This window comes from Peromyscus maniculatus, chromosome 2 (genome assembly GCF_049852395.1).
Source record: "Peromyscus maniculatus bairdii isolate BWxNUB_F1_BW_parent chromosome 2, HU_Pman_BW_mat_3.1, whole genome shotgun sequence".
Lineage (NCBI taxonomy): Eukaryota > Metazoa > Chordata > Mammalia > Rodentia > Cricetidae > Peromyscus > Peromyscus maniculatus.
Window position 1 is genome coordinate 118,209,893 of NC_134853.1, and position 25,290 is coordinate 118,235,182.

At 45.0% G+C, this 25,290-nt stretch overlaps 1 long non-coding RNA gene across 5 annotated transcripts in view; it reads right to left on the minus strand.

Annotated features, from left to right (window-relative positions):
* LOC107400839 (uncharacterized) overlaps nt 1-25,290 on the minus strand; it is a 214,642-nt gene that overhangs the window by 132,395 nt on the left and 56,957 nt on the right. Inside the window, exon 3 of one of the 5 annotated variants that reach the window (XR_013049229.1) lies at nt 7,448-12,544. The exons of the other annotated variants lie outside the window; for them this stretch is intronic. This is a non-coding gene — a long non-coding RNA (uncharacterized LOC107400839). Of the gene's footprint in view, nt 1-7,447; nt 12,545-25,290 lie in introns of those variants that run through there. 5 annotated transcript variants of the gene reach the window in all.

Genomic DNA, 25,290 nt, shown 5'->3' on the forward strand with positions numbered 1-25,290 from the left:
GACTGGCTCCACTCCTGCACCTTGTTCAGGCTTCATTTTTCCTGAATGCTCCATTGAAAACTGTACCCTGGCCATCTTCCTTACTGGCTAGATCCCAAGCTTTCTTTCTGCCACTGCCCCCCATCATTACCACCACCACCTGGAAGATCAGCTCTGTGAGAACACAGATTCTGGTCAGCTCTCTTTGCTGTGAGCTAGTTCTGATAACTAGAGAATCCAGGCTTTTGCCAAAGGAAAACTCAGAGCTGACCAGAGTCACTGACACATGTATTACCATGCTGAACTATCTGACTTTTTCCATCCTTTGGGAAAGTCTTGTGTACCCAACCATATACTTTCTCTGCAAGGTATCATATCTGATCTCAGTTTTGTTATCTACTGGCTCTACCCAGTTTGGTAGGTGCTTATAGGAAGACATGGACATTTGGCTCTGCCAAGGGACATATCTGGTCCAACTGTTCAGGCAGTAGAATAAATTACAGGGCAACAGTGTGTGGGTGGTAATAAAATAAATGTTGGCACCACTGTGCTCTCAGAGCCACCCTGGCCTATACCCACAAGACTCTAATGCCAATCTATACAGAGCTGTTAACGTTACTAACCTGATGGGATCAAGTGATCTTTGGTGGAAAACAGCAAGCCTTTTTGTTTTTAACACTAAGCATTGTAAGTTAATGCAAATTTTACATAGTCACAGCACTCACGTAGTCACAGTGATGTTCCAAACACAGGCTTCTTTCATCCTTATCTCAGTACAATATAGACAAGGAGATATCGCACAGTGAGTCCCTGGCAGAACCTTATCTTTACCTTCTTTCATTTGGAAGTGAATTTATCCTAGCACCCACGAACCCTAACAAATGCCCCTGCCTGGTGCTCTTCTAGTACTCAGCAGCCAAGCTGTGTCCATCTTGCTTCCTCCACTTCCTAAGCACACTGAAGTCTATTTGAGTATAATGACGAAGCTTTCTCTCTGGGCCTCCCAAAGCTCTTGACACAAAATACTTTTGCAAAAGTAGCAGAAGTTAGAGAGAAATAAACAACAAGTAAACACAAGTTCTATGAAGAAAGAAATGGAAAGGATGCTGAGACAGAGAAGATAGTCCCTGAAAATGATGTGCATTGGACACAGTTTCCAGGAAAGGCACATGCAGAGTTCACATTCAAGATGAGGACTAACGATGACTTAGTTCCTCACCGCTAAATAAGTTTGGCAGGATATAAGTGACTCATCATCTCCTCTAAACTCAGGTTCTGAAAAATGAAAGTGGGCAGGAGGACAAGACTGGAGCCACGTGTGTTTCATGTTTCACTTGAAGGAAATGTACTTAGAAGCCATGGCATAGCATGCTGCTCTGAGCATTAGAACTACGAATAAAATTCACAGAGCTGATTTTCTAATGCAGAGAGAGTCACAGACCATCAAATAAGTAATACATTGGTGATAACTGCTACAAATGTAAGCCACATGAGATAAAGAGACAGCGTGTGACAGGGGAAGGGCTAGGCAAGTTCAGGGTAGGCCACACTCAGAATGTAACATTCCCAAAGAGGCCCAAATGTAGAGAGGAAATGAACCACACCGGATTCTGAGAGGTTCACAACAGCAGAAGCAAAGAGACCTCACCACACTGAAATAGAATCCAGGGACATAAGGTGGTGAGCAAAAGGAAGAACTGAAGGAAGAGAGGTGGGAGGTGTAGATGGGAGCACAATGGCAAAGAGCTGGTCCTAACTGAAGTTTGGATTTTATTCAATTCAGTAAAGACCCATTGCTTGTTTCTGCACAAGGTGGGGTGGAGGAGGAAACGCTGATCAGATTTGTGTTTCAAGTATCATCCGGCTGCTTAAGCATCAGATGCACAAGGGCAGAGTGGAGAAGGCAGACAGCAGATGGTACACGAGGGACCTGGGACTGGGGTGAGAGGGATGGGGACAGATGCAGAGTTAATGAGATAGAGGACACAAAATTGGGGTGTGACTTGAGATGGGAAGATGGAGAAGAAAACGAAATGGACTAGGGTATGTTGGGACTAGGAGGATGGTAGAACATTTCCTCAGGGAGGCAGCTGAAGAAGGCACCCTGTTCTGGAGAACCATGGTATTTGGGGGAGAGAAAGGTGAGACTCCCACGTGCCTTGCCTTCTCTGAAGTCTCTAAGACATTATTTGGGAAGAAGAGTCAGAAATGGGGATCCCTTACTGTCTACACCCCTGGGGCTCCTGCGACAAATCCCATAGTCCAGATGATTTATGCACAACTGAAGTTTCTTTATCACTGGTCTTGTAGGCTGAGAAAGCCAAAGCCAAGGTGATTGGCAGATCAAGTGTCAGGTAAAATCCACTTGGTAGTTCAGAGATGTCTTTTCCTTGTATACTCATATCAAGGAAATGATGAAAAGCTTCTTCTAATCCCACTCCTGAGGACTCTGACTCCCTCCTTCCTTCTCAAAGTTCTACATCCTCATCAATCGCCATGGGGCTCAGGTTTCACATGGGAACTTTGGAAAGGAAATTCAAATCACAGTGTGTCCTTAACTTCTTCTGTTGTGGAATATTAGTTGAAGATGTGTTACATCCATTTGTGCTGTGGAATATTTATTTAATGATGTAAAGATGTTTTGCATTCTATTTGTTTAACTCTGTAAAGCTGTGTTACACTGCCTGCTTAGAACACCTGATTGGTCTAATAAAGAGCTGGACCACCAATAGCTAGGCAGGAGAGAGATAGGCAGGGATGCCAGGCAGAGCGACTAAATAGAAGAAGAGGGAAGATCAAGAAAAGGAGAAGATGCCAGGGGCCAGCCGTTCAGCTACACAGTCTGCCACAGAGTAAGAAGGAAAGAGAGGTACATAGAATAGAGAAAGGTAAAAGTCCAGAGGCAAAAGGCAGATGGGATAATTTAAGTTAAGAAAAGCTGGCTAAAAACAAGCCAAGCTAAGACCTGGCATTCATAAGTAAGAATAAGTCTCCATGAATTTATTTGGGAGCTGGGTGGTGGGCCCCCAAAAAGGGAGGAAAAAACCAACTACATCTCTGAGAGGACTTTAAGCAATATTCATATAAAAGTGCATGCACAAATGTTCATTGAAGTATTATTCATGGTAATCAAAAATGAGAAACAACCCAAACATCCCTGAACATATGAGTAGAGAAAAAACAGGTGGTACAGTGATACAGTAGAATATTATTCAGTCTTTAAAACAATAAAGTATTTAGACTTTAACAAGGTAAATAAACCTTTAAGACAGTGTAGTGAATGATAGAATCCATTCACTTACATGAAGTGCCTAGAATACATCTGCAGAGCTAGATAGTAAATTTGTAATGGAGAAAGTCTAAAAGTGACTGCAACAGTTATATGACATTTTGAGATCTGAGGAAAATATTCTGGAATTGCATAGATTGCACAGCAGTGTGGATACTAAAAACTACCAAATTATGAACTTCAAAAGAACTTTCATGCTATGGGGATTATTGTATCTAAAATGTTAATAAGTTGGCATGTTCTTCATGACCCTGTATGCAATTTTTCCCTATGATTGTCACATTCAGCCCTCTTCCTAACGAGCTCAGATGTGGTGAGTGCAATACCTACTCAGAAGATGGAAGAATGAAGGCTCAGGATGATAAGAGTTGTATAGCTAAGATGAGGAAAGAGCTGCAGCTGGACCCAAGGTCTTCAGTCCGATGTCCTCCTAAAAGGAGCATACAGTCAGGGGAGGGGCTGGTGTGACCACCAAAGCACTGGGCTGGGGCACCAAGGAAAGGAGCAAAGTATGCTGGGAAATGTGTCGTTCAAGCCCTAGAGGTGTTACTCATCAGCTGCTTAACCTTGGGCTTATGACTATCACCCCTTGGAGCTCAGCTTCCTCGTCTATGAAATCAAGGTGGTAGAACCTAATTATACCTGGAAGGATTTGGGAGTATGTAACACACAGGAAAGATGTTCAAAGTGCACAATGGTACCGTCATTCCATGGGAGGATGATAGCAGGGCTTCACCAGGCTCCTCACTGCTTCAAGGACTTGGCCAATATCCTCTACCCACGTGGTGATAGGAGTCAGTTTTGTTCATTAAGGTTCAAGAATATGGGTTCTGACCTGATATGAGCTTTACTTCGTATGCAATCCTCACCATTTCCCTCCCTCTTTGTATCTCAGTTTCTCGAGTATAAAATCACCTATAATCTCAGGATCGTGAGACTCAAATGAAATCAACTATGCGAATGGACTTTGCAAAGTTGTAACAGAGCTTAGTAGCTACAAACTATTGATAATCATCTCCTTAGCGGAATGGACCTTGGACAACAGTGGTTCCTGGCAGCTGCAATGTGCCTACTCTGTGCCCTGCACAGTTCTAAGTGCTCTCCAGGAATGAACTAGTTAGCCAGCCCACATGACAGTCTTTAAAAGCCAATGGGACTGTCATCTCTGCTTTCCAAATGAGAGCAAAGAACGACGAGATGATGCACTTTCTCAAGATCACATAGGCATTCAGAAGCAGGAGTGGAAGTTCAAGTAAGTTCCCTGGCAGCAAAACACTTGACCTCTACTGCTGTTCAGCCTACCCTCCTGTCACAGATGGTGAAACTCATGGGGTCACAAACCTGAGGCATTGATAGGAATTAGCATACATTCTGAGACCACCACACATCAAGTAAGAGTTCATACTCTTCTTATGTCCTCTGACTCCTGTGACAGTCACTGAACGTAGATACTGACCCATTCTACTACTAGGGAACTCAAAGGCATACAAGCAACCTAATTTACTTGAGGTCTCCAGTTTAGCAAGTATAATAGTAAGACTAGATGTCAAAACCTCTGCTCTTTCCATCTCCTAGGCTTGGTTGGGACCTATACCATGATGCCAAGCATACACACACCCACAAGGATGGTGTGGTATGTTTTGCCAACAAGTCCAAAGTCTCATCTGTCTATAAGAAAGGCAGCACAGTGTATATCTTTCAGGCCCAGAGAGTCTGCTACACTGGCAAATATTTCTTTTAGCCACTGAGCAAGGATGGGCCCACAACACGATGAGTTATACATCACAGAAAAGACAAGATCCCGGATGTTAAAGCTGGCAGAGTCTGCCCTGGTGAAGCTAGGAGCAGGTGGTGTGGAAATTAAAAAGCAACTGGAAAACAGAGGAAAATGTGGCATACTTCATTTGGACTGATGGGCAATTTTTGGTCCACTCCCCTGGAAATCACTTGGGGATAACCTAGCCGTTATTAAATGTGGAAAGACCCTTTCATTACGAAGAGCTTGTGCCAGAGTTTCTGCTTAGCAGCATGTCAGCTTCACAGAGCCTGATTTAGGCCTGACATGAGAGGCTGCAGTAAATCCTGTCACTTAGCAATAGGCCAAAGAAGAGAGTACCTTCTGGAAGATATAATGGAGCTGCAGATGGAGTACCCAGGTGCCTGGAAACACTGAGCTATAGAAGAGACCAGAGTGACTAAGTTACTCCTATCTTCCAGGAAATAATGTTTCAGTAATGAAATCCCAAGTCTTGGACTGTAAGTCTATTGATACTCCAGAGCATCTTCTAGCAGTCTCCTAGATTTCTATACCAGACCCCTGACTTTACTTCATTTATGCAATAATCTATGATGACACATGGGGAGAAGGGCTTAAACTCCAGGCTTTTGCTCACCTTGTGCAACAACAGCCCCTCTATGATAAGTGTACAGGCCGTGGGCCTGAGAGCCACCTTGAATCCCTCTTCTATACAGTCTATATCTAGCTCAGCTTGGCATGCTGCAATATGTAAGATAGGCTGAATCCAGCTGTCTCCTCTGCTTCTTTCCATCCCAGATGCCATCATTTCGCATCTGGATTAGGCAAAAGCCTCCTCAGTAGTCTCCTAGTTTGTCAATAATATTTCTAGGATTTGAATGTGTCCCCTAGCAATCCTTTGCTGGTAACACCAACCCTAGTGCAACAGTTGGGAGGTAGTGCCCAAGTGGATTGATGTAGTTATCAAGGGAGTAAGGCTGTGATCATGGGGGTGAGTTCTAATAAATTCCAGTGTGGTCTCTTCATGCTCTTACTCCTGGCCTCTCTATATTCCCATGGGCTGACACAGTTTGAAGGTCTTTGTCAGAGCCATGACCTTGCTCCTGGACTTAACCACTTTCAGAACTAACAGATAAATAAATGTGTCTTCATAACATTATTCACTCAAGCATTCTGTAACAGCCACAGAATAGGACACCATGTATTTTTTTGTTTGTTTGTTTGTTTGTTTTTTTGAGACAGGGTTTCTCTGTGTAGCTTTGCGCCTTTCCTGGAACTCGCTTTGGAGACCAGGCTGGCCTTGAACTCACAGAGATCCGCCTGGCTCTGCCTCCCGAGTGCTGGGATTAAAGGCGTGCGCCACCACTGCCTGGCAACACCATGTATTTAAGTGTCAATCAAATCATGGCATGTCTAAGATTCCCCAGTTCAATAAAAGCATGAGTTTGGCAGGTGAATGCACTTGTTGCCAAGCTTGACAGTGTAAGCTCAATCTTTCCGATCCACATAGTGGAAAGGGAAAACCAACTCCCGCAGATTGTCCTCTGACCTCCACCCTGGAGCCATGTCACTTCTGCACATGCATGTGGACACACATACACACACACAAACAATAACTATCTAATTACTATGTTCCTTGTCTCCTTCCTCACCACCTATCTTAATTCTCTACCCACTCTCTCTGCAGCAGCTTTACTGGGTTCCTTGCTATGCATCGGAGAGTCTCAGTGCTGGTGTGGACCACAGAGGCAGAGGCCAGCACAGCAGCCAGAATGTGGGAAGAGCTGCAAAAGAGCAGGCTGTGTTACCTGCCTCAAGGATGTCCAGTCTAGTGCGTGGGACAGTTTATCTGGAGTAGATATGGAACAACAAATAGGATACTTGTAAGGAGAGTGAACACAAATTGCACTTCTCAGAGAATCAGGGGCAGCCTAAGCACACAGTATCCAAGGATGATTTTCATGTACCGCTGTTTTTGGTGGTCTATTCATACCTTTCAGCTGCAAAAACAAACTAACAAAAAAATCCATCTAATTCCTTAGCTCTGTGCGAAATGTCTGCCTCATCTCAGGAGTCCTCAAATCCTGGCAACTGGACCCTCCTATGTCTCCTTTGAGGTCCCTGACTCTAGCCATAATGGCTTTCTAAGAGCTACCCAAATTGACCATGCAGTCCTGGACTTGAGCACCTTCAAATTGCTGTTCCTTCTGAACAAAGCACTAATCCCTTTTCACCCACCCTCCTGGCATTCAAAAATTGGCTTGAATCAAGGTCAAGCTTTTTTCATTTCTCAAAGCCTCTCTTATCCCCTGTATACCCACATGCAGAACACACACACATACACACACACACACACACACACACACACACACATGCATGCACACACATGCACACACACTCTTCTGACGGAGGAATTTCTACCCTTGGTTGCTCTGGTTCTGCATATTTAATTACCGAACCACTTGACTTGTTCGAGAACTGTTCCCATGTGCAGTCTCTACCCACCAGACTGTGAGTTCTTTGTGACAGGGACCAGTTCTTGTGCTTCTGTGGAACCTCAGCTGTGTCAGGCTCCTCTCAACCCCATGCATAATGAACAAGTGGCTGAAGGGATGACAACAGGTGTCCCATCCACCCATGCAGGCTCCACATCCTGGAGAGATAAAGCCAGAAGAACCAACCTCATGGGAAATGAACCATGGGAAAGTCATCTAAATGTGCACTTGAGTCCAGGGAGGTGGGGGTCAGGCATAAGAAACAAAGACGAGAAGAGCAGATGGTAGACTCCAGGGTGGGCTCCTGCTAGAGTCCTAACTGAGCTGATGGAGCTATTGAGCTGGGAGAAGGCACAGTGGCTGGAAAGGAGACCAACTGGCCCCATTAAAAAGAAAGAATGACTCAAGAAACTGGGCCATCCATTATACCCTACGGTTTTTGGAATGAGGCCCCTGGATAGCCTAACTGAACCATAGCAAATGAAATAGGCAAGATGCAGTTCTCACGTCAACTTTCTCCCTCTTCTTCCGTCCAACCTTCCAAAGCATCCGAGAGATCCTGGCACACTGACAGTGCAGCACACGCTCACGTCAGATTGGTGGAACTTCAGTCCCACCTGTGCCACGTGTCACCCACTTGCTTTGGTTTTTCTCCTCTCTGCCGTGGGGGTGATCATAACAGCACTCGTCTTACGGGGCTGTGGTGACAACGAAGCAAGACTTAGAGAATGTACCATAAGTAGTCAGCAATCGCATTGCTCTGGACTGCTGTGTTTTTTACAGTGGGGCACGGGTTCGAGTTCTCCACTTCTCAATGGCATTGTGACCTTCGAGAAGTTGCTTTTACCTGCCCCCTTCTTCTGTTAACACAGAGACAGTAATAGTCTCATATGAGAGAGCTATTAAGAAAAATAACACACTGAACCATGGTAAATCACTCAGAGCATTTACTGGATTATAGTAAGTATCATCTAAATATTTGCAGAACAAATGCATTCTTGTTTTTTTTTTATTAGGAACCAGGAGGCAAATAGTCCCCCCCCCTCCTGATTTGCAGCCCCCGAACCGTAACAGTAATTGACACAGGCAAAGGGAGCGTTGCAGCTCCCTGGAGTCTCCCAGTGAGTGACCTATGAGCCCTAGCCTTTCTCTCTGCAAGCCTTTCTGGCTTCACGGGAACCAGGCAGCCCCCAGCCTTCTGAGAAAGTCCCCAGAGGCTTGACAGTATGTAACTAAGTGGTGGGAGGGAGGAAAGCCAGCAGAAAAGGGCTGACCCAGTGGGCTGGCTACTGCCCTGGGATCTATTTCCCGGTGTCAGCGAAGTTGCTGACTTCAGCCATTCCAGAGTGAAGAACCATCCATGGTCAGAGACAGCACCGAGCCGAGCACGCAGCACAGCCGTAAATCTGCAAGCCGATTATTTAAGAGAACTGACTTTCTGTGTTGCGATATTAAAGCAAATGTGCCTCCTGCCCATAAATCAGCAGAGCTGTTTCCAGCCTCAGACACTCTGTTGGGCTGGCTGGAGACACACATGCCTGGGAGGCAGAGAATGAGAAAGACTAAGAGATGTGCTTACCTCCTTGCCAAACTGTTCTCATGATCCTGCCTGGACTGCACAGTCCTTCCCTGTCCCATGACCTCAGGGGTCCCAGCATCCTCTAAGGAGCTTCGAAAACACCACAGGAACACCTACCTGATGCTGACACAGAGCTCTGTGATGAGATGGAGCAGATAGCCTTAATCCGTTTAGAGTTCATGAAATCAAATAGCAGGATATTAAGTGAATTTCCCAGGACCACACAGTGTGTAGGCAGAGTGGGGAGTAGACCATGTCTCGAAGCTCCCAATCTAGAGTTCTTTCTGTGACATCAAGTCAGCCTTATCAAGAATGTCTTCATGTGAGGGGCTGGGGATATGGCTCAGTGGGTAAAGTTCTTGTCACAATTCAAATCCCCAGAATCCATGCTTAACCAGGCATGGCAGTTCATGTCTAGAAGGAGGCAGAGACAGAAAAATCCCTGCAAGCACATGGGCCGACTAGCCTGGCAGTGACCTATACACATGCACTCTGACACGTATGTACCCACTCTCACACACACAAAGACATACACAGAGAGAATTTCTTCACATGTAGTATCCTAAGAAATGTGGGTAACAGTCTAGAAAAAAAAGATATTTCAGCTCAAAATGCTCAAATGGACATTGCCTGGGGTCAACTCTGCAGATGATGCTTTCCAAAATGTCAACAAAACCCGCCACTGCATCAAACCCATCCTTGGCTTCCCATGACCAGGAACAAAACTCAGGTTCTTAGCATGCATGATACACAAAGGTCTCTGTGTTCTTAGTCTTGCATTTACCTTTGACTCTGTCCTGCAAATACAGAACATGATCTTCACATCATCTTTGTATCGTGGGAGAAGTCATCTGTGACTTACCTCCTAGCCCCCGGATAGATGGAGGCCTCTTTACTATCCTTCCAACCCCGTCTACTTGACCTTCTGCAGCATTTTCCTTACGAGGTCACCGTGATCCATGTGTGTACGTCTCTCTCCTTTAGATTAACTCTGTACAGACAGGAAGACTGTACAGAGTCTGTAGTATGGCTCCATACAACACAGCAGGAATCTAAAAAATGCTCCTGGACTTGAATCCTCACCAGCATCCTACACAGTAAACAGTTTCTCAATGCTTTGTGGAAGAGATAAAAGCGCAAACACAATGATCAGATGCTTTGGGATGGTACCCAACTAAGATTACAACTGGATTCTAACTGCCATGCTACATCCAGCTCTCATACCCTTCTCTCCTTGTCTGATTTTTATCTGGGTCGCTTCATTGGAATGGCCTTTCCAATTCTTGAGAACACCCTGAATTTAATCTTGCCATTAAGTGTCATCCCAGACAGAGGAAGAAGGGACGTGTCCCAAGCATCTCACCCCTCCAGCCAGCATGCCTCCATCATCTCTAAGAGAGGACCCTGTGGCTGTCCCTAGCTGCTGTCCCGTGTACTCACTACCTCAGAGGGTAGCCTGTGACTAATGGGTAAAAACAAAGGCAGAACGTTTTTATTGGCTCACGGTTATTGAGGTTTGCTCTGTGTCCCTCATTTCCCAGAAGCTTTGTCTGTCTGCCACAGGAGGACGAGGGCTCGCAGGCACACTGGAGGCAACAGGATGACAGAAACTGGAACTGCTCTGCTAAGCATTCTGAGCCTAGAACCCTGAGCCCACAGTGCTCTTGCGCTCTCTCCTTCTCCCCTCCCTTCTAAGCACTATTAAAAAAAAAAAAGGCTTGAGAAAGGTACAAATTTTTGTGAAATATTCCAAAAATGTTACTTTATGCACTTAGGGCCCTCAGTGATTTGGTCTCCAAAAGTTGCTGAGAAAATAAGCAGGCTGTAGCCAAATTCATTTATTTGTTTCGTAAACTGGCTGTAATCTGGAAATCGCTGGTGCTATTTTTCTCCCAGTTCAGGTTAATATCTTATCCATGGCCCCTGGAAGGACATTTCTTGCTAAGACAGTTATTGGCTTTTTATTTAGAAAGTTCTGCTTCGTGATTTGTGGATATAACAAACCTAAATAATTTAAAGTAGTCTTCTATTTGCTGAGAACTGCAGTGTTTCTTTTTTTAAAGCAGATTTTAAATCTTTAAAGTTTCGGAGATGAAGATAGATTGGACAGGGATTTATTTGTTGCAGGAATTTCTTTTTCTCCTGCTGCTCCTTTCCCAGCACCCATTCTTTTTTCATGCCTCCATCTAGATTCATGTAACATCAGAGCTGGAGAACACTGTACCCGGCCACCCTTTATAATGCGGGCTTTCAGACTCCCTGCATGGTTGAATCCTCCATGCAAAGTAAATCTTGCTGCTTTAGCAGCAAAACAGAAAGGCACAGCAGCCGTGACTAGGGCTGCATTCTCTTCTCGGTTTTTCATGCCTATGCAGAGTCTCCCAGAGCTCCTGGGCAGCACACGTTGAAGCCAAAGGGTGAGGGTCCATGTACTCAGGGTGCCTCTGCAAGTACAAGGCAGATTCAGCCTAGAACAGCACCTCTTGGTGGGCACTGCATTCCTCCCATTGGCTCCAGCTCCTCTTTGCTCTTGGTTGTTCGCCCTCTTCATCAATCCATCAGCCATCACTCAGATGCCAGTCTCTTTGCAGTGATGCAAGGAGGCAGTCCTGCCCAGGAACGCAGCACGCAATAGCCCTCACATGTGGTGGTGGCCATACTGATGCTTGACCCAGGGCACAGACTCTGGGCAAGGACTTCTAGGATACACCTGTCCCTCAGCAGCCATCCCTGCCTCAGCAAGGCTGGGTGAGCATGTCATTCCTAAGCAAGGCACGTTTTCCTGCAGTCTCTTTCGCGAAGAGCAAGTGGTGATAGAGCCTGAAATGCAAAGTCAGCAAAAGAGCAGCCACTCTGCCTGCCAAGGCCCTCTAAGAGACCCTGCAGAGACCCACCCACTGGCTCTGTCCCTGTCATCCTGGGTAGATGTTCAGCCTTTCCCCTGGGAACTGCTATATTCTATGCTAGCCAATAACTACCACAAGGCTTTTCTCAGTCCTTACAAGCCACATAGAGTCCAAGTGAAAACAAGGTTTTTGGTTCAGTTTTGTGCTCTTCTAACAGCGGAGGCATCTTGTTACAGGAAAGGGTGTTTGTCCCACTTAACACCTGAATGGATTTAGGTCTCAGTTTAGACAACGCAGGCTTAAGAAGTTCATTTTCACCGCATGGGGATATTGGCAGCATTTGCATGCTTTACTGTTTTGTCTATTAAGGATAACAGAAGAGGCAGGACACAAATACTTCCACCAGCCATGAGCCTGGAGTCTAACTTGTCAACTTGGCTGAAGAATTTTAGAGGGAAAAACAAAAACAAAGGAACCACTTACATGATGTTTTCAAGTTCTGCCTTGTGCAGGCCTAAGTGCCTTGACTGGGTGGTTCTCCTGGTAGGAAGTAGAACAGGCTGTCTCCTTATGCAGGTGGGATTAAAGGGAATGAGGCACCTGACAGGGCAGAGAAAAGGCATACAGGGAGACAGTTAAATTAAAACTGGTACCCAGCTCCAGCGTGGGTTCAAGACCTGCCGACTGAGGTAAGAATCCCTCCTCTTGGGAGGACATATTTTTATCCTCCTTTTCATGAAGGCTAAGTTATCTATGCTGTCTCCATTTAAGGTCAGTTTCCTACACCCCCTTGATAGAGCAGGTAGCGCTGTGGAATTACGGGTTTTGTCAGCATTGACAAGAGTAGCCTGCAGCGTCACATGTAGCACAATCACAACTTCAAGCTGGTCAGAGCTCTGATTCATTGGCAACAACTTTCCTTCTCTTCTGTGCACGTGTGCTTGCCCAGATGTGAAAACTACTGGAAATCCCTCTAAGCATCTCAACGCCCAGGTTCTCATAGGGCCAAGTGTCGTTAGACCCCTCCCAAGGCCAAGCCAGAGCCCTGTGTTACCGCAGAGCACCAGCTATCACTCACGATAAAGAACAGCAATAACCAACGTTGTCAGTCTCTGAAAACCATCTCAGAGTTATTACAGATGCGGGGACCACACGGATTAACATCAGATCCAAAGGAGAGGACACTGCAGTGTTTGGGGGAGTGGCATACCAGGCACCATAGGAAGCAGAAAAGACACTGGAGCTAATACCCAATGTTCTCAAGATGGTGAGGGGAATAAAAAGGCTTCCCTGGGGAGAAGTGATGGGTAAGGCAGAGAGCCAAGGGTAAGGGTTGGACCAGCAACAGTGGTTAAGTATGTACTGGAAACTGCAATGAGCCAGGGCTGGCAGCATGGAGCTGCCCAACCCCCATCGACTTCCTGGGTTTCCTCCAGTACTCAGCCCAGTTCCACTCCCACTCACAACACCTCCATGATCGGTTAATCTGCCAATGGTAGAAAGCAGGATTGCTGGCCGGACGGCAGTCGATCAGGTGTGCACCACTCTTTTCTGTTTCCACCACCTTCAACACTTCAGCTAGTCAACCCTCAGCTGCTACAGACCTAAACAAAGACCTTTCAGAAGACTTTGGTTGGGTTTCTTCCACAGCACAATCCTTTCTCCAAGATAAAACCACCAACAACAACAACAGCAACAACAACAAAACACCCTATATGTCAGAGAAATCTGGGTCTATCTCAACGCCAGAATGTTTACCTATCATTTGTGAGGCCCTGGCCTGGATCCCCAGAACCACAAAACAAATTAGCAAACAAACAATGATTAGTGTGGGGCTAGAGAGATGGCCCAATGGGTAAGGCTCTTACTATACAAGTGTGAGGACCAACCAGAGTGCAGCTCCCCACGCACCTTGTAAACACAAGGCAGCAGAGCTAATTTGACTATAATCCTCTCATTCGGGAGAAGAAAAGCAGGGATCCTTAGAGCAAGCTGGGTAGCTAGACTTATGGAATCAGGGCCAAAGCTGGGTGTAAGCTTTAAAGACCCTGACTCAATATATAAAATAGAGAGATCAAGGAAGATGCCTGATATCTACCTCTGGTACACACACACACACACACACACACACACACACACACACACACACACATACACATTTGGAGCTGGTTAAAGCAGTGGAGGTGGTCAAGCAGTCATAAGTTCCAGGAAGACAGAAAGCTGCAGGAGTCAGTTCCTTCACAGAGTATCAAAGGAGCAATGGCCTTGACATTGTGTGGTGGAGCAGCACCCACTCCGACCTTCAAGAGCTATTTAAAAAAAAACACTGGATGAGGGAATTCCTTTCTTCTTCCAGCAGAAATGCACTCCTCCAGCTCTCCTGCTCTTTTGCCTCAACTCAGCCTGGTTGCCTCCTAGAAGGTTTGAGAGTGAAGACCTCAGGATAAAAGGAGGAGACAAAGAGCAGAGGAGAGTGAACAGTGGCCTCCCTGCACATGCTCAGTGGATGTGAACCTTGGTACCTCGACCCAATGTGAAACACTGACAAAGGAGACCACCCTATGCCTTGAGTCTTGAACTTGTATCGGGAGCTCTGAAGGGAAAGAACTGGCTGTTTCACAATTCTCTTCTGAGGAACACACACACACACACACACACACACACACACACACACACAGCACACCACACACACGTCAAGTACATGATTTAAATTTTGACTAAAAACTGCAATGTTTAAAGAAGTGGAAGCAAGTGGGGGGCGCCGAGGGGCTTTAGGGAAAGGCCACAGGAGGTCAGAGCTTGAAGGCAACTTAGGGGGCACCCCAGGGAACGACCATGCTTTGTGTCTCAGCTAAACCTTGGAGAAAATTGAGAAAGTCTGTCATCTTAATTTCTTATTAGCCAACATATGTCCTTCTGTTGGATAACAGTGAGAATGAGAAATAGAAATACCAAAATATTGAGGCCCTCAGGCCTACCTGCCTGCACACAGCCCAGAGGAGGGGAGTTGTCTGAATAATTTCAGAGCAGCTGAAAACAGCAAAGGCCTGAGGTGCTGAGCCCTCCTGAGGCATTTGTTGTATGCATGAATGACTAGAAGAAGAAATGAATGATTGCTAGCTTGGCGATTAATCCGTCAGTGCCTCTGTCTGAAAACTGAAAATGAGTTAAAAGCCCTAAGCATAAGGTTGGATGGCCTCTAGCTCGACACCTCAGTCACTCACACCCTCCTACTTTCTAATGACCATCTTCTGTCTCTGGCAATAGTAACTGTTAAAATGATTCTTCCTACCACCAAAATCTATCTCCCTTGGTGTCCATTCACAAATTGCTGATCTACTTTCTTTGAAGATATACAGAGTGAGCCTCCATCTACTTTTAAATGATCTACTTTCTTTGAAGATATACAGAGTGAGCCTCCATCTTCTTTTAAAGAGTCTGTCAAGGACTTCCTACCTCCATCTCCCCCACCATGGAAATCACATTTGGGTTTAAGATTGTGAAACCTTAAACTCCAATTAAGATTGGAGCCCTGTTTCTAGTGAAAAACTTTTCAGGTTCATGGGCACTCTGCACAGAACCCGTTGGTGGAATCTGCATCTCTTGTCTTATGATGTCAGTCTTTATATAGAGAGTTCAGTTAAAAAAAATCAGACTCGTGGCAAGTAGGGCTTGAGTTCAGTTTGAAGTCTCCTGAAATATGTTGGGTGGTTTGAACTCTGACACTTGTGAATATTAGCTTGCACAGTAAAACCATCATGACTAATTCAAGGCAACTGCCGGAAGTTATTTGGGGGATGCCGGTGTTAGGGGTTACTGAAAGCACTGTTTTGTGAGGAAGGAGCCTTGGATGAGGACTGAATGATTTATTAACCCCCAGAGAAGGTGTTACACACAGGGCAAGCCAGGGTTCCCTGGCAGGGCAGCGGTGGTGAGGGGTTCTGGCTGTAAAGTCATCTTATTTTAATGTTTATAACAAAGGAGCTAAGAAGAATTCAAAGAGTGTCAAAAATGATTTAATAAGGCTATTTTTGTTATATGGGTCTTCCTGGAATAAGATCCTTATCTCTTTTTTTTAATAACAAAATACTGCAGAACTTGAGGACCCAGTTTCTTGCTCTGGCTGCACAGATCCTGTCTCCCCAGTCTCAGGAGATAAGCACAACTAAAAAAAGAAGGATTCACAGTCCCCCAAGCCTTGGGTTAGCCCTGCAATACAACATCATCACCATAATCTTTAGGCCACCACTTGGGGTAATGAACCCACTTGATTTTAATTCTACCCCAACTGTAATCTTTTGTAGCCTCCTGATTTATTTTCTTAGGCTCTCTAATGAAATAAAAAGAGAGCCCTCAGATGTAGTGAAATTTTCTATTTTAAGTTACTTATTGAGCATTTGGATTGAACTTGATGTCCATCACTGCAAAGTCGTACTACAGCAAATGAGCTGCTTCACCCCAGAAATGGGTAGCGCCAGGAAAGGTGAGCATCGTTGATGGAGGCTCTTGCATATCTCATCCAGCAAAAATACAGAAGAGGAAAGCAGGGAGTTATTGAGCAAAGGGTGCAGAGCTGCAGTTCTACAAGACTGGTGATTTCCAGAGGTCTACTGCAGTGGAGGGGGGGGGGCTGTAAAAGACTGTTTACACTGTCAGTTTGCCAGGAGGAGTGGTCTTCAGTTCAGGCTCAGGGCACACAAACAGTCACTACACATAAGAAGTATGTATGTTAATGACTTGTCTATCATGACCACTTCACAGTGTATGTGCACATCAGAACATCAAGTTGCACACCTTAAACACACACAACTTTAATATGGTAGTAATACGTCAATGAAGCTGTTCAAAATAAGAATTGAAAGGGCTGGGGAAATGGCTCCATAGTTAAGAACACTGCTGCTCTTGCAGAGGACCTAGTGCCCTCTTCTGACCTCTGTGAGCACCATGTAGTGCAATACACACACACACACACACACAGCCAAAACATTCACGCACATAAAATAAAATTATTCTAAAAAAAATACAAATTTAAAATGAAAATATCATACTCCCCCCTGACACAATGCTTGTTATCTGAATTAAGTCTTTCAGCACCCCCAAAGACTTAGGCAGCAGGCACTGAAAGACACAGGTTGACAACAGCTGAAGCCTAGCATGACGGAGACCTGCACAGAGCTCAGCAGGGCACCCCTCTCGGCAACTATCACAGTCCCAATCAAAATTAAACACCCCTAAGCCAAGACAGTCCAAAGGCAGTGCATTCATATCATTCATATCAGAAAAATTACAAGTAGAGCTTGCCCCAACTCTGTGTGTCAAAAGGTACACGCTTTCTACCCTCTACTTCCTCACTCAAACCACGGCAGTGCCATTTCTAATTCAGTGTTAGGCTGGGAAGGTTGCAAATTAATTGCAATTATGCCTTTTTTGTGCCAAGTGATAATTTACTGCAATTAATTATCAAAAAATCTACTGCTGTCAATTATGATGCATGCTCTTGAGAGGGGGAGGAGCTATTTGTGAGCATGGGGAGTCTGTGACAAAGTTATGTTTTGCTCTTTTTTTTCCCCCATTTCCAGTTAAGTGATTATAATTTGTTTTCATTATGCCAAACACTATGGAGAAACTAACAATGTTACTCTAACCTCTTTCTTAATCTAAATATTATCTAGACTTACCCAGTCCTATTGTGACACCTGCAAGTTGTGCATCCAGGGAGGGAGGAGGCACACTTCAGAATTAATGAGTGCAGCTGTGGCCTCTCTTATGGCAGCACTTGTGAAATAACCTCTTTAAAGTGCCATTACCACAATATTGACAGAGTTATTTATAGTACTGCAAACGCTCCCCGTCATAACAGAGGACTTGTCACCCACCGCAAGCTCATGATGCTGTCATGCCCTGGCCTTCATTCAGAAGCAGGGAGGGGATACCAGGTGGACCACATTTCACAAATGACCTTCAAAAGATATCCAAGAAACTTGGCTAACACGAGTCTGATCATCATTAATATAGCCAAAGGCCAACTGATCACTTGTAGTAAACAGAGCCACACTGAGCCCAAGTACCACAGAATCCAGACCCTGATGAAAGGCAGGCAGCCTGTCCAGGTGTATGAGGCAAATCATGTATGACTGGATCCAACACAATTCTGCTGGGAAACGGGGCCCCTCAGGATGTGAAGTTTGTGTTTATGAGTCAAAGAGATTCCTAGGCAGGCAGGCAATGTCAGGAAAGTTCTTTGACAAACATGTCTCATGCTATTCTATTCACTAGACAGGCTATGTTTTGTAAACAGGTAGACCAACCTATGACCCACAGCTAGCTGCATGAGTCCGGGGACATCTAGGAATGAAGCTCAACACATGTGTGGATGACAATATCATATCACAATGAAATCTTGAACATTGCTGATTATAGAGAAATTATCATTTGCATATTTTTGGCAGTAAATGTTAAAGTCTTTGTGGGTGAAAAAGATATGCTGTCTGCTTTTCATTCGCTCAGTACTGAATATGTAATTGGCAACCACCATGTAAATTTTAGATATCTTTGCAAAAACCAATCAATGTGGGAGGCATACCTCTGGGCCCTTTAAGACATAGGCATGTAACTCAATGTTTCTCCCCTTGAGAATACCACGGAGCAGAACAAGAGAGCTTTACTCTTGAGAGTCCCAAAGCCCTTTGCTAATCTAAAGTAAACGCTTTCGGACCACTTTCCCCAGAAAGCAACAGGTTACAGGACAGAATACTGAAATCCAGCCTCACACCCGGGAACTGAAACAGGAGCTTTTGGACACCAGCTGCCAGCTTTGGGTGGGGATGCTGAACACAGGCACCGGACCTTCTCTTCCTCGGCTGTGCATTAATCTGGGTAACAGGCAGAGAATGGAGGGACTCGAGGCCTCTGAGCAGAGCTGAGTGCCTTACCCAGGACCTCCCCACCAGAGGAAACAATGGGTGAGACAGTTGGAAGAATGAGTGGGTGTGGGGCTGGAAAGGCCCCGGGGGAGGGCACACTTGAACTTAGAGGAAATGCCACTTCTTAGTCACTGTCTTTCCAGAGTGGTAGGCCTGGCTTCCTGGGACACTTAGGGTCAGATCATAATTCTCTATAAGCTTAGATATATAAGGTCAGGGTTTGGTTTCTGTTTCCTACCTGGATTCCCATTATATTCCCTAACCCTAACTTCTGCTAGCTCACCACCACCCACAGCCCCGCTGTAGGAAACACATGGCTCTTGTGGATCAGACCTCCCAAGCAAATAGGTCAATGTCGTGCCAGCCCTCCCCACTGACCCAAGGACAGCAGAAAACCAGCTGAGAGGGTAAAATAAGCCCAACGCATAACCTTCCTGTGAATCCCACGTCTCAGTTTGCAAACAGGCTTTCCTCATTGACCCTGGCTCTGAAGGTTTGAACTGGCGTTATTATCCCCAGGTAAACCCTGCCCACTTTGTTCCATGGACCCTAAGCTATCTCTCATGCCCCTAAAGGGAGCCAAGGCATGTCACCATCCCATAGAGAGAAGGTTGCCACTTATCTTAGGCTATAAAACCAACGAGCTGTGTGTGAGCAGAACTTAATTCAGCCCAAGCCTCCTCCTGAATACCATGCCAGCATTTATTGGTAGGAAAAGGTACTTTTCCTTTTTGCAGAAAGCTCCTGTTGATAAGGCTTGCTGCTTTCATTCACAAAGTGCTTTTCTGAAAGATATGGTCTGTCATAGGAAGCCATGGGGTCGGAAAACTAGAAGGCCTGAGATTCTGGTCCCAGCTGTGCCACATCCCACAGTACTTTTTTCCTGTGAGTCTTAGCATCTTTGTCTGAAAAATGAAGGGCTTAGTCTAGACCTGAAGTTTGAATTTCAGTGCCAGCTTGCATGAGATGTTCAGAACCACGGGGAACAGAAGAATGCCTCCTCGACTAAGGACATTTGTCCTTTAAAAACATCAGCTGAGCTTGGGTAGTAAAATGTGTGCCCAGTCTGAGTTCATGCTGCGGTGGCTAGTTACAAGCCCTGGCTATTGACCACAGCCAAAGGAAATGAAATGAAGGGTATTTCAGTTGTTAATTTATGAAGTGACCCTCCTCAAAAATATTTTAAATGCTTGTAATAAAAATCAGCAAAATTAAGTATAGACTCATTAAGCTTTTTTAATGTATTTAAATGTATTTAACATATGAAAATCAAGCTATACAGCCTCAGCTGTCATTGGCTCTCTTTCTGCTTTTGACATCAATCCCTAATGCCTTAGAGCCCCTGGAGAGTGTGTAAAGCAGCCAGGCCAGGAACCTGCTGCTGCAGGTTCTAGCACCTGAATGAAGCTTTCAAGATGGCCATCTCTATGCTGCTCCTTGGCCCTAACCAAAAGTTCCTTATCTCCACAGCTGGATTTTGTTTGTTTGTTGGGTAGTTGTCTTGGTGCCCCCATGAGTTTCATTAGGATTACTTACAAACAATGGATGAGGGCTTATTTACAACAGAGGCAGCTCATCAGGGAGTACACCATGGAGAAAATGTAACTCCTGCCCCAGCAACCATAAGCTGCCAATCAATCCTCAGAGAGCCGTGGCACCCTGTAAGCCCTTCCACTTCCCATGATGGGATGTTGATGGGCCCAATCTTGTGCAGGCCTTGTGCAGGTAATGACAGCTGCTGAGAGTTCAATAGCAGAAGACCATGTCCTTCCTGCATGGGAGACTGAATCCCACAACCTTCCATCCCTTTTTCCAGGGCTTACATTCTTTCTAGTCTCTCTTCCTTGATGGTCCCTGAGCCTTGGCCTTGGCCGTGGTTATGTCTCATTTAGAGCTAAGCACTCAACAGTCACTTCCTCTCAGCACTTAATTTTGAGTCTCTGCAGGAGCCACCATTCACTGCAAAAAGAAGTTTCTCTGACCACAGCTAACAGCAGCACTGATCTACGGCATAAAAATAAGTATTTAGGAGGCAATTTGACAGGTATACCATCCCCATTTAGCAAAATAACAGCTATGTCTTCCTCACCAGGGCCTACAGCCACCCCATAAACAGCCTTTTGAGAAGGTTTTAATAAGCAGCCCTGAATCCCTTCCTGCAAGGCAGGCCTCAAACCCAGTCAGACAGAGTTGGTTACAACCATCACAGCAATGCCATTTGGCACATCCTGCCTGGCTGATTGTCATACAGCAAGCAAAGTCTACAGTTGAGTAGGATTGTTGATGATGGCTCTCTTCTAACAGCCTGCACAGCACCTCTTAGCACTACGAAAATGAGGGAGGAAACATCCAGCTCAGTTTCAGATTGATTTCTCTAGGCCCAACAGCCAAAGCATGTAGCATCTCCAGCAACCATGTATAATTATATAGTTCTAGTGAGCAACCTACTGTCATCATGATAGTCTGAACTGTTCTGGGAGCCAACAACTAATAAGGAAGTAGAGTGTTACCCCAGCACTGCGATTTGCATTTAGTAGCTATGGCTTCTGCAAGTGGCTTTTATTCATCTACCCAAGGTGCCTTTGTTCAAGCTCTTATTTTTTTTTAAGCTTTTGTACACCTGTTTACCATCACAGCTGTTTTTCCATTCCCTCCACATTCTTAGAATGGCGATTCTGTGAAGTCATGCCCTTCCTCTGCTTGCATAAAGTCAGAAGAAGGCAAACATGCAGTGATCTGGCCAAAGCTAGAGACCCTAAGTAGAAGAGAGTTAGTGGTTAGTATCGTCTGTCCTGGTGTCCACTCTATGTGACTGGGGGAGAGGCAAGTGGAGGGAGAGTTGGACTCTAAGGAGATAGGAGGGATCAAAGGCCACTTTGTCTCTCCAGCAGCCGATGTGCCTACCTCCAGCAGTACACTTTCCATACTGTACTATAACTTTTACTGTTTATTTGCCCATTTCTTTTATTACAGTGCTAAGTTCTTGAAGGTATTTTTGTGTCCTTATAACCTATCAAAATATCTAAAATAGTGACTTAACATTTTTATATTGAATGCATTTCTTCTTACTCCATACTTGTTCTGAATATATTAATTAATGTAAGCAGAAATTATGACCATGGGACATTTGTCCTAGAGCATAAACATAATTATTTATAATTATATCTTTAGATATATACCTGCTTGATGTCTATCTTTTCTATCTCAGTATACTACCAGCATCTACCACAGACCCTAACATGGACACGATGAAAAAGTATTTTCTGTGTGACTGAATGAGGGGAAACTGAATTTTCAAGATTTTTGTTGCTGTCAGTAGGTCCCACCAAGTGCTATGGCTCCACTGCTTTCTCAGGCTCTCCTGCCAGGCTCCCTCCTCTGAAGCACTTGTTTGATGCTTCTCTGGATGGATCATAGCATTCCTGGAGTATCTAGAAATGTTGAAAGAAAGCCCTACAGAAAGCTCATGAGCCTGCATGATAAACCAGACTGACAGTTAAATCAGAGAGGCCTTTTTCATAATTTAATTAAACTCCCTTAAATATAGACATTAGTCAAGGACAACTTTATTGATGGCATCTAATTGCACATATTTTCTTACACTTTTACTGAGGCCTATTTTTCAAGCTGCTTGAAGGCTGCTCCCATTTCTGAAAGGGGATATGCTACAGTTGGGTTTTAATTCATTACCTCTTGGACATACTGTCATTCCCTGGCTAGTACCAATCCGTTACAAAATGTGACCATGTAATTACTTATAGGACTCCCATACTACTGTACTGTATCTACGTGTTAGCACCTATAAAATTCTGCCTTTTGTTCATTTCATTCATCATTCACTCAAAAACCTTTATTGGGTCCCTATTTTGTACTAGAAATATAAGGATGAATGCCATACAAGACTGTTGTCCATGGGCACCAGTTGGAGCAGTAGCTGAATAGCTAATTTAGTATGATATACATAGTGCACCTGGAGCCCTGTACAGAACAATAAGGTAGTCCAGAAGATGTAGCTGTCCTATGGGGGAAAAAAATGGGTAGTGCTTCTCAGAGTGACATTTGAGCTGGACTTTAGATGCAGCAGGAGTTGTCCAGACCAGCATGGGCAGATGAGAGCATTCTGGGCAATATAACCATGGGAACAGATGTGTTGTCAAGAGGAAGAAAGGTTCAGTGAAAGCAGTGAGTGTCTTGGATGCAGAAATGAGGCACAGGTCACACCAAATGGGCAACTGGAACCACTAAGAAAATCTCTTCCACAGATTGCTAGCTTGGCCAGATTTCAGTTCAGAAAGATGACTCTAGCCAGTATATGGGAAAGGAACCAGAAAGGCTCCTTGCTTCCAGATGAAGCCACACTTCACTGGCACCTCCTTCCAAACCTACCGCAGACTATGAGAACTCCCAGACCAAGATTAAAATTATCTGCAGAATTCACAGAACTGAGCAACACAGTACTTACAGGAAGGCAGGTCACAGCCGAAGGGGTGTACATGAGCCCTCCCCACCAGTCATAACAACCAATAAACCCATGCCACCTGCTTGGCTGTGCATCAACTGGGCCTTCCTAACAGCCCTGCAAAGAAGGAAATGCTTTCCTGCTACAGAGACGAGACAGTGAGGCTTGCAGTGTGTGTTCAAGCCAACTCGGCCGAAAGAGGCAGAGCCAAGACTCACATCCATGTCTCGGATGTCCTTCCACACTGCCACGCTACACACCTACCATCTCAATTTAGGCCCCCATTCACAGATGAAGTCAGACCCTTCTTGAATTTAATGAATTACCAGAAAACATTTGGAAGGTGGCTTTTGGACTCTGGTTTATTTCATTGGTTTAACCAGTTCAAACCCACTGTTACTCATTGCCAAAATACTCTGTGCTCCTCCAGAAGTCAACTCCAAGCCCTGTGCTGGTACTCAGGCAGGGCGTTGCCTTTTCCAGAAGCCTAGGACCTGGTAGAATGCCCTCACTCTGGGTTGCTGGTGAGTCTTCCTTTCCTCATTGGCCATTACACTTATTGCTCTGCAATTTCTGTTTCCTTTATCTGTTTCTTCCCTACACCTGACCCACTCAATTGTGTTTTCTGATGGGTGTGGACTACTTCGTAGTCATTCCCAATCCCAGGACTTGATATACTTCCTGGCATATACTACTGGTTGGATGAATCGAGACAGTTTTTGGTGGACTGACTACAATCAGTCACGGCATTTCAATAGACCTATTTAATAAAATTTCTAACAAGCCATTCACAAAACGTACCCCAAACTGTTTTCTGGATCTGGATTTTTTTTTTCCGAGACAGGGTTTCTCGGTGTAGTTTCGGTGCCTGTCCTGGATCTTGCTTTGTAGACCAAGCTGGCCTCGAACTCACAAAGATTATCCTGTCTCTGCCTCCCAAGTGCTGGGATTAAAGGCATGTGCCATCACCGATCTGGAATTTTTGATACAGATCATTTACAACTATGTTTCCGGTCAACTATCCCTGGGAAATGCTGGTGTTCCTGAGGGATTTTTTCCTTGAAATCAGGAGTTTAGGCTTGGGTTCCCATTGCCTCCTGGGTAATTACTTATTCAGGAGTCACCCAGTCGCTCTGAGGTGAAGAGATTGGTTCAATCTCTACCAGTTCCAACTTCAGACCTTCCCCAGGAACACACTTTGAAGGTGGGGTGGAAAAAGGGTTGGCCATGGCATGCAGGTAACTGGTGTGTATGAAGAGGGTGTGCCACCTGAGAAATATAATTGTGTGGTTTATTTGCTTGTTTGTTATTGATCAAACCCAGGACCTCAGAAATGCAAGGCAAGGGCTCCACCACTGTGCCATATCCTCAAACCTATTTCACTGTTTATGGCTGCTAGAACAAACCAGCAAAAACTTGATAACTAATACAAATCTATCTTATAGCTCTATAGCTTAGAAGTCTAGCATGGGTGTCACAGAATACATAGCAATGTGTTGGCTTTCCTTTCCAGGGTTTCTAGAACAGAATCTGTGCCCATGCCTTTTCCAGGGGCCCCTGGAGGAATGCTCCCCTGCCTCTTGATCCCTTTCCTATCTCCAAAGTCAACAATGCAGCTTCAACTGTCTCCTGGCCTTTCTTTTCTACCTCCCTCTTCTTTTTTCAAGGATTCTTGTGATTTCACCGGGTCCACTTTAATAATCTAGAATCATCATCCTTGATTCTTCCCCTTTTTCATGTAATATAACCTATCACTGTCCCTAGAATTGTGCATGGACATCTTTGAGGAGAGTGTGATTATTCCATAGCCACATGGAGGGTACAGCGTGAAGAGGGAGGCATCATGGGATGCGGGTCCAGCCCTGCCCACTCATGCATGCACTAGCTTGTGAGTTTGAACTAGCACTTGTTTTTTAGTTTGAACTAGCCATGTGACATCTCTAAAGCTCACTATGTTCCTCTTC